The following is a 9,889-nucleotide window of genomic DNA, read 5'->3' on the forward strand; positions in this document are numbered from 1 at the left end:
GAATATTACTTTCCGGCTCCCAAGAATTATCTTCAGGACCGTATCCTTTCCATTTCACGAGGTACTGGACCTGTCCCCGTCTCTTCCTGCAGTCCAGAATCGACTCTACTTCGAATTCGACTTCTCCGTCGATCAGGACAGGTTCAGGTGGACCAACGTCTCTGCCAACGAAGGGATCTGGGACAGCGGGTTTAAGAAGAGCCACATGGAAAACCGGATGGACCCGGAAAGACTCTGGTAGTTGCAACTCGTATGCTACACTGTTGATCTTCCTTTTAACCGGAAAAGGACCAATGAACTTTGGACCCAGTTTCCTGGAGGGACATGCCAGCTTTAGGTTCAGGGTTGACAGCCAAACTTGATCCCCAGGCTCCAGGCTAAGTTCCCCTCTCCTCTTTTTGTCAAAGATCCGTTTGTAATATTCCTGAGTTCTGGACATTGTTTCCCGAAGAAGCTTGTTGTTGTTGCTGAAGAAGGTCAAAGTTTCCTGAACGGCAGGTACCGAACATTCCGGGAGATTATTTGTTAGAAACAGGGGGTGAAATCCGTAATTTGCAAAGAAAGGGGTTTGCTTGGTGGTGGAGTGGACAGAATTATTGTAGGCAAACTCAGCGAGAGGTAAGAGGGAGACCCAATCATCTTGAGAAAAAGATGAGAAGCAACGTAAGTACTGTTCCAAAGTTTGATTTGTTCTTTCCGTCTGGCCATTAGTCTGCGGATGATAAGCAGAGGAAAAGGAAAGGTTGATCTCCAGGGAACCACATAACGCCCTCCAGAATCTTGAAGTAAACTGTACCCCCCGATCAGAGACAATGTCCACAGGGATCCCATGAAGCCTCACAATTTCTCTAACAAATATCTTAGCAGTCTCAGCAGCGGAGGGGGTACCTTTCATGGGAAGGAAGTGCGCCATCTTTGAGAGCCTGTCCACAACTACGAAGATGGTAGAATGGTCTTCAGAAAGAGGCAGTTCAACAATAAAATCCATGGAGATCATCCTCCATGGTCTTTCAGGGACAGGCAGAGGTTTCAGCAGACCCCAGACCTTGGATCTGCTGCCCTTGTTTCTTGAGCAGACCGTGCAGGATTCCACATAATTCTTGCAGTCCTTTGCCAGTTGTGGCCACCAAAAGGTCCGCTGCAGGAGTTCAAGTGATTTGATTACCCCGAAATGACCGGCCAACTTATGGTCATGGCAGGCGCTGAGAACAGCTACCCGTACCCCCTGGGGTACAAAGATCTTGTCCAGATGCCACAAAAGATTGTCTCTTGCCTGCAGAGTGACACCAGAAGGAGGAGAGGCATGGAGAGAGGCCCGTTTAATCTGGTCCAACAGGTCTTCCTGAAGTAAAAGGAAATTCCCGGAAGATAGGATAGTATCCGGGGGAGAAGAGGCTTCAGGTCCGCAAAACATCCTCGAGAGGGCATCTGGCTTGGTATTTTTCGACCCAGGTCTGTAGGTTATATGAAAAGAAAATCGAGTAAAAAAGAGTGCCCACCTGGCCTGACGTGGTTTTAGCCTCTTAGCGACCTTCAGGTACTCGAGATTCTTGTGATCTGTAAAAATGAGGATGGGGTGTGCTGCTCCTTCCAGAAGGTACCTCCATTCCTCGAGTGCCGATTTGATAGCCAACAGCTCCCGATCTCCCACATCATAATTCCTTTCAGCTTCCGAAAGCTTGCGGGAGAAAAATGCCACCGGATGCAGGATGGCCTTGGAACCTTGCCTCTGTGAAAGAACAGCCCCAACCGCAATTTCAGAAGCGTCGACCTCTAAGATGTAGGGTAGAGCTGGATCAGGGTGCTTCAGGATTGATGCCGAGGTGAACAGCTTCTTGAGGGCCACAAAAGCCTCCTGGGCTTCGGGTGTCCAGTGGAACCGATAGCCCTGCTTCGTGAGCTTCGTGATGGGGGAGATGATGGTAGAGAACCCCCTGATGAATTTCCGGTAAAAGTTGGCGAAGCCCACGAAACGTTGAACGCCCTTCTTATCAGAGGGAGCAGGCCAATCCAGAATGGCGGAAACCTTTTGTGGGTCCATTTGAATGCCTTCCACAGAGATAATCAAGCCCAGAAACTGAATACTTTGCTGTTCAAACACACATTTTTCTGGTTTTGCGTACAGGCTATGACAACGTAATCTGATTAACACCTTCTTGACGTGCTCACGGTGCTCGGACAGAGAAGAGGAAAAGATCAAGATGTCATCAAGGTAAATTATAACAAACAAGTCAAGATAGTCCCTGAAGATGTCATTCACGAAGTGCTGGAATGTAGCAGGTGCATTGCATAGTCCAAAGGGCATGACCAGGTACTCAAAATGCCCGAACCGGGTGCGAAAGGCAGTCTTCCACTCATCGCCGCTTCGGATACGAATCAAGTTATAGGCCCCGCGGAGATCCAGCTTAGTAAATACCGCCGCCGTCCCTAGTCTCTGGAATAGTTCAGGTACCAGAGGTAGAGGGTACCGATTCTTGATAGTTATTTTATTCAGTTCCCGATAATCAACACAGGGGCGCAGAGAGTGGTCTTTCTTCTCTACAAAGAAGATATCGGCTCCCGCGGGGGAGGTAGAAGGTCGGATGAATCCCCTTTCCAAGTTCTCGTCAATATACGTCTTCAAGGTGCCCAACTCCAGCTCAGTTAGAGGAAAGATCCTTCCGAAAGGGATTTCGGCCCCCGGAAGGAGCTCAATCGGACAATCGTAAGGTCTATGTGGCGGGAGAGTTTCGGCACCTTTCTTGTTGAAAACGTCCAAAAACTCGTGGTAGGCCTCAGGAACAGATTGGAGAATCTCCTTGTCAGCTTCCAGGCACAACAAAGAAGGGGGAATATCGGTAGGCTTAATCAAGCAATGCTGGTTGCAATAGGGAGAGGAGAAGTTAATCTTCCCGGTGCACCAGTCCACTTGAGGGTTATGGGCCTTCAGCCAGGGCATGCCAAGGATGATTGGGAATAAGGGAGAATCAATAATGTCCAGGCATAAAAGTTCTTGATGGTTCTCCAAGATGGTAGTCAACAGGGGTCTTGTTTCCTGTGTAACTGGCCCGGACTTAAGAACAGATCCGTCGGCCAAGTGTACTGAAAGTCCTTTCGCCCATGGACGCAGGGGAACGTGGTTCTTGATGGCAAAGGTCAAGTCCATGAAGCCACTGCAGGCTCCAGAATCAATAATTGCGGTGGCCCGAATACTCCTTCCTGGAAGCTGTAAGAGAGCGGAAACAGCCAGATGAGAAGCATAATCAGGTAAGGTGGGTACAGGTACAGGGGTAGTGGCTTGGCACTTACGGAGCTTGGCTGGGCAGGTCCTTACATAGTGTCCTGGTTCCCCGCAGTACAGGCATAGATTATTAGTCCTCCTACGCAGACGTTCTTCCGGCGTGAGAGAGGGCCGTAGGAGACCAAGTTGCATAGGTTCGGAAGAATCGGAGGAAGAAGACACCGGAGCAGAGGAAGCTGGCTGAGGGTAACTGGGGACTCGTGGAAGCATCCAAACTGGACGGGAAGGACCGGCAGAGCGTTCTGATCTCCGTTCTCTTAATCTCCTGTCGATCTGTATGGAGAGGTTAATGAGAGCTTCTAAAGTCTCTGGGATGCCCACACGGGCCAGCTCGTCCTTTAAGTTTTCAGAGAGACCTGCACGAAATTGGAAGCGCAGGGCGGCGTCGTTCCAGTTGGTGTCGGCACTCCACCGCCTGAACTCAGTTACATAGTCCTCTACAGGTCTTCGGCCCTGCTGTAAGGAGTGCAAGGCCGCTTCTGTGGTAGCTGTCAACTGAGGGTCCTCATAAAGTTGGGACATTGCCAGGAAGAAGGAGTCCAAGTTATCAAGAGAGGCATGCTTCTGCTCGAGAAGACGGTGGGCCCAAGACTGAGGTTCCCCTAGTAACAAGGAAATGACGAACCCCACCTTGGTGGCTTCAAGAGAGAAAGTCCGGGGTTGCAAGGCAAAGAATAAACCGCAGGCATTACGGAATGCCCTGAATTTGCTTCGATCCCCTGAGAACCTCTCAGGCGTGGGGACCCTTGGTTCGGGTGGCATCATTACCACGGACGGAGGGGGAGCTGAACCTGATGAAGGTGGTGAAGATGCCGACAAAGCCTGAACTTGACCCTCCAGACGGTTGTACCCTTCTTGTAGGTTCTTCACAGCCTGAGTGAGACCGGCAAGGTGGCGGCAAAGTTCATCCATCGGGGAGGCTCCCGACGTGGGCTCGGACATGGCTGTCCGGTACTGTCACGTACCTGGTGGTTGAGCCCACGGATGCTGGGAGCGGCTACTCGTATTCCTCCAGCTCAGGAACTCCTGGTAGAGGATACAGAGGTTCTAGAGCACGGAAGGGGCACAAGTGCCAAGCAGGACACAGGTGTAAAGCTCCGGGTGCAGGAGAGGAGCAGATGCAGCAGGAACAGCGACCAGCAAGCGATGGGATCAGCAGAAGACGCACACGCTGGAGCAGCGGGGAAGGTGTTCTGTAGTACGGCTCCTCACGGCAGACCCGTAAGCAGGTAAGGCAGGATACCGGAAGACTGGCACCGTGGAGGGACAGCAGACTGGATAACGTGGTGAACAAGCCGGGTCAGGAACAGGCAGGCAGGTAAGTACCGAATCAGCAGGCAGAAGAATCGTCAGACAAGCCGGGGTCAGAGGCAGGCAGCAAACAAGGGGTCGTCAGGATAAGCCGGGTCACAGGAACGAGCAAGTAGTAAGCAGGAGCAGAGGGGTCACGACAGGAACGCTGTAGACCGGACAGCAAGGAGGCAAGGCAACAGGTCCCCTTAAGTAACCCCTTTGGCGCCAAGGGCCGTCACGGCGCGCTCCCGCGCGCGCTCCCGCGTGCACGCGCACGCCCGCGCGCTCCCGCGGATCCGCGGACCCGCGAGCGCCCAGCAACACCAGCGCGCACCCGCGTGCGCCCAATAGCATTAACGCGCACCCGCGTGCGCCCATCAGGACATCTGCGCACCCGCGTGCGCCCACCAGGACATCTGCGCACCCGCGTGCGCCCACCTATGTTGGCGCGCACCCGCGTGCGTCCACCTGCGTTGGCGCGCACCCGCGTGCGCCCACCTGCGTTAACGCGCACCCGCGTGCGCCGACAGACATTCATGACAGGGGCTTTGCAGCCCGAACCTTCAGTAGCGGACAGGTGGCTGGGCTGACCTTCTTGACAGATAGCTATAGATAGATAGATATAGATAGATAGATATAGAGAGATAGATAGATATATAGATATAGATAGATATAGATATAGATATATAGATATAGATATATAGATATAGATATAGATATAGATATGGATTGATATATATGGATTGTCAACTCATTAATTATTCCCCCCACTCAAATTGTTTGCAGGTGTTGGATACTCATTAATTAGTCCCCCCACCCCACTCAAATTGCTTGCAGGTGTTGGATACTTATTAATTAGTCCCCCACCCCACTCAAATTGCTTGCAGGTGTTGGATACTTATTAATTAGTCCCCCCACCCCACTCAAATTGTTTGCAGGTGTTGGATACTTATTAATTAGTCCCCCACCCCACTCAAATTGCTTGCAGGTGTTGGATACTCATTAATTAGTCCCCCCACCCCACTTACCCACCTAATTTATGTCCCCTGGTCCATCAGAGGGCTGATTAATCTGTGAATTGGTCCGCCTACTTTTTTTTTTTTTTTTTTGGCAGAAAACAAATTTGCAATATTTCTGTTTAACTGTTGGTCCAAAATGTTTTTGAGTTTTATTTGTTATGAATTGTTTTTATTTAATGACTAATTTTTTTTCCTGTGTTTGACTCCCCATTGTCCTTCCACGCCACAGGAATGGCAGACTGTGGCTTCCCAGTTCGCTGCCCGTTGGGACTTCCCCAACTGCGGAGGGGCGATCGACGGGAAACATGTGAGGATTGTGCCCCCACCCCATTCGGGGTCCTACTATTGGAATTATAAGGGGTTCCATAGTGTGATGCTAATGGCGGTGGTGTCGGCACAATGTAACTTTCTTTATGTGGATGTGGGGAAGAACGGCCGGATGTCTGACGGAGGAATCTTTAGGCAGACCGAGTTCTGCCACCGTCTTCTCACTGGTGGCCTGGACTTGCCACCAGATGCCGAGAATGTGGAGGGTCTACCGTTTGTGTTTCTGGCTGATGAAGCATTCGGTCTGAGTGAACATCTTATGAAACCCTTCCCCCAAAGGACCCTCACCCCGGAGAGGAGTGTTTTTAATTACCGGCTGGCCAGAGCAAGAAGGGATGTGGAGAGTGCCTTTGGCATTATGGCCAGCCGGTTCCGTCTGTTACTGACAGCGATCAACCTTGCAGAATATAAACTGAACTATGTGATCCTGTGCTGCTGCATTCTGCACAATTTCCTACGTAAATTTTCAGGTAACCAGTACCTGCAGCCTATTGGGCCTGAGGCCGGACTAATATTTCCAGAACTGACAGGGCTGGATCATGCCCTTCCTGGCTTAGCCCCCCAAACAGCACGTGAGGTGCGTGACCGCTATGTCAGCTATTTTAATGGTAGGGGGGCTATTCCAATGCCAGCTGAGCAATAAAAATTTATTTTTCTTGAAATATGTATTGTCTGTTCAAATTTTTAAGTTTGGTTCTTGTTTGCTTTTCACGTTGCTTGTCTCCTACATTGTCCTAATTCAGGGATATGCAATTGGCCAACCTCCGGCTGGTGCAAAACTACAAGTCAATCATGCCTCTGGGTCTCATGCTTGTGGCTGTCAGTCTTGCTATGCTTCATGGGACTTGTAGTTCTGCAACAGCTGGATTTCCACTAATTGCATATTCCTGTCCTAGTGCATTTGTATAGCAAAGTGGTTTTTGAGAATAGGAAATAAGGCCCTTTGTGACAGAAAACACAAAATGACTTCCCAAACTGGTATTGAGTATTGAAAGAAGTAGACACACACACACACACATCTTTTTTTTGATTTTTTAATAGTGCACATTCCAACCAGTGCCTCTTTTTTAGATATTTTTCTTTTTGTGTTTTTTTTTTTGGAATTGTTTTTTTTTTTTTTTCTTTTTTTGTAAACATAGAAATATATAGATATATCTAAAATACAATTATCACAAAAATAAAAAAATAAAAGCATCTTTTTAACTATTTACATAAAACAAGGGGTAAAGCCAAATTTTGAAGATGCACACCAAAAATTGGTAATGTCAACATGTGCTATGTACCATCATGAGTGATCAATGGACGTGTTTGGTGTGTGCAATCCCTTCCTCTCACATACTAGAATGAGGAAGGGTTTGCAAACACCAAATGCGTCCATTGCGATCCTCTGATGGCACATAGCACATGTTGACACACCGTGTGCATCTTCAAAATTTGGCCTCTAAAAACTATGTTCTAAAAACATTAAAAACTTTTTGGCAAGGAAATGAAGAACATGATCGATTGTGTTTTAGGGAAAAGGGGCTTAGATTCTCCCTAAAACATCGATCATGTTCTTCATTTCCTGCCTCATAGTGACCAGTTGCTGTTGTATGGCATGGATTTGGTGTTGCATGGCCTGGATGTTGTTCTCCATGAAATCAATCCTGCCATTCCAGGCCATGATCTGCCCAATCAGCCTCTGGGCACTGTCAGAGGTAAATGGCTCTGCAGCTTGTTGTCCTTCCACAACCAGATCATCACCTAAAAACATGTGTAGATAAAAAATTGGTTAACATATACAGCCATTAATTGTTTACCTTAAGCTGGGTTGTCAGACACTCACTTTGTGGGGTGTGTATCTCCACCACCTCTTCCTCCTCCACATCTAGCCCTGGTCTCGGCTGATCCAGAGGAGCTACGGAGCTTGGTCCAGCGGAGGATACAGAGCTTGGCTGCTCCCTCTCGGACACAGGGCTGGGCAGCTCCAATACCGACGCGGGGCTGGGGCTAAGTGCCCAATCAGGCTGGCGAGGTCTGGGGGTCCTGGGCTGCTCCGCCTCTTGTCTGAGTCTTTGTTCCCCTATGAGAATGAAAAAAAAAAAAGGATACTTTTAAGCATAGTGATATTTGAGTACAGAAATTTGAATATGAAACATTGGTTTGAAGTGGTGTACAATTATTAGCTGGTTATTACAAGCTCCTAGTTTAATACATCCTTAAAATGACTTTTTTTTAGTTAGGCTGTGTTCAGACTGCTGCGATGTGTGAACGCTGCAAATCTACTGTGGTTTCACGCATCGCATGTGCAGTTCGCACTGCCCTATGTGACCTGCTGGGAGTATCAGTGTAAAGTTTTATTGACACCTCCAAATTAGTTCTCATTTCACAGTGCAATCTTTAAACTCGGACAGGAATCGGACCACATGGTGTGAACACCCATGTGATCCGATTCGGCTGTGGACTAAAAAAAGGGCCATGTACAAGTTTGGGCCGGATGCGATGCGAATTCAGCCATACTATATGTATGGCTGAAATCGCATCACACAGAGATCACATGTGATTTGCACTGCAGTGCGGTGCAAATCACATTTGATCTCGTACATTGCAGCAATGTGAACCTAGCCTTTAACCAAACTGTGATACTTTATATCTTTTGTCCAAGTTTCACAGACGGACACACTCGAATCATCCCCTGGAGTACCTGTGTGTGATTATGTCAAAAAATGTTCTATGATGTCCCAAACTACACTTAAATGTTTCCCAGTCCAGATGTTGAACCAGCATTTTATCTATCTATCTATCTATCTCATTTTTTTATTGAGTCTACATTGCACTGAATAAACTTATGAAACTTTATTAAAAACTTATATCCTATAAACTGAGCGTGACAATTCAGTTTATCATGAACAATACAAAAAAATTAATAACTAATTAAAATCTAATCCAACACCAGATAAATTTACACCATATACAAATTCATGCTATTTACGCCCACATATACGAACAACCATATGCGCTCATTACATGAACTATTAACTACACGAACGATCAAATCCGCCAGATTTACATACAATACCTACACGAACGATTACGAACAAATCCGCCAGATTTACATACAATACCTACACGAACGATTACGATCAAATCCGCCAGATTTACATACAATACCCACACGAACGATTACGAACAAATCCGCCAGATTTACATACAATACCTACACGAACGATTACGATCAAATCCGCCAGATTTACATACAATACCTACACGAACGATTACGAACAAATCTGCCAGATTTACATATAATACCTATACGAACGATTATGTCCGACAGTCACGAGAAACGCGGAGTTTACTCACTTTTTTTCAGGGCCTTTTTGATGCGGTGATATTGGTCCGGCTCCCTGGACTTGATGTCGGACCATCGTTTTCGGAGCTGGTCCTTGCCTCTTTGTACCCCAAATTTGTTCTGCAACGATGTCACGACCTTATCCAAGATGGCGCTTTTCCGGACATTAGGTTTGGGGTACGGGCCATGTTCCCCATCATAGTCCTCCCTTCCTAATATAGCCACCATCTCCACCATCTCTTCAAAGGCCATATTGGTGGCCTTATATCTCCTCCTTGCTCCGGAAGCATGGGGTCCATGGCTTTCCTCCGCGCTGCTCACGCTGCTAATTGAATTTGCGTCCGCCATTTTCTCCTATCGTTCACCCACAGCGGAACGAGGGTAAAAGGGGCGGGGAAATACGGCCACAAGGAACGTCAGGGGCGGGCGACGCAGGCGGAGCCTGAGCGCATGTGCTGTATATAAAGCGTTACCGCGAGGCCGTACGCTTGTCCGAACGGAAGCAGCGAGTGCTACACGCGACAGTAAGATAGTTATCGTTTTATTTTCGTTTAATTTAAAGCCTGCGTTAGGAATGTGTATATTGAAATTTAATCTTATTGATGTTTAATTGATTTTTATGTGGGTTGGTGGTTGAGTGGG

The sequence above is a fragment of the Lithobates pipiens genome, unplaced genomic scaffold, assembly GCF_037356315.1.
Source record: "Lithobates pipiens isolate NorthernLeopardFrog02 unplaced genomic scaffold, aLitPip1_a1.2 Scaffold_18, whole genome shotgun sequence".
NCBI classification, from domain to species: domain Eukaryota; kingdom Metazoa; phylum Chordata; class Amphibia; order Anura; family Ranidae; genus Lithobates; species Lithobates pipiens.